Source organism: Ciona intestinalis, chromosome 5 (assembly GCF_000224145.3).
Source record: "Ciona intestinalis chromosome 5, KH, whole genome shotgun sequence".
Lineage (NCBI taxonomy): Eukaryota > Metazoa > Chordata > Ascidiacea > Phlebobranchia > Cionidae > Ciona > Ciona intestinalis.
Genome location: NC_020170.2, coordinates 3432975 through 3433664, shown reverse-complemented (window position 1 = coordinate 3433664; position 690 = coordinate 3432975).

Genomic DNA, 690 nt, shown 5'->3' with positions numbered 1-690 from the left:
TTATTTCTGTAAATCATGTCAAATAGATTGTATTGGATCGTTTTTATAGGTTTTAACGGAGTCTGGGCCTTTTTAGAAAAAAGCGCTTCGAATCGCAAAAGTTCGGTAACCGCTTACTGACCTTACTCCGACTTGCTGCTACTCTTTCCATACTATTTATACTGTTTATATTGATTACTATTGTGTTAAAGGTATAAAAACAATAACAAATTCGTTTTTGACTTTTATTAAACATTTTTGTCGCCATTTTTACCGAGAATTGGCTTCTTCGTGGAGTAATTTTCGAGAGAAATTCTCTCGTCCATTGTTACGTCACAAACACGAAAAAGATAAACATAGATCAGCTAAGAATCACTGATTATACTTTCTGCATACCACTTAAGTTTTTTGCATGATCTCCGTTTAGCTAAACTAAGATCAAGCAAAAAGTTAAGTATACTTTCTGCATACCACCCTTAAAGCAAGCGTAAAGTAGATTACTTTCGTGTTTTATTCTTTTCTAATTATTGTATTGTTTTTCCTTTTCAAATTCGCAGCATTGTACATTTCTACGACGAATATTTCAATAATAATTCAAGTAAATTTATTTAAATCGGTCATTTTTATAGTTTTTTTTGTAATAACATCGTGTAATTTTGCAGGGTCGATTTTTGCCTGATTAGTTATGTTATTATAGTTAAAACAATAAAA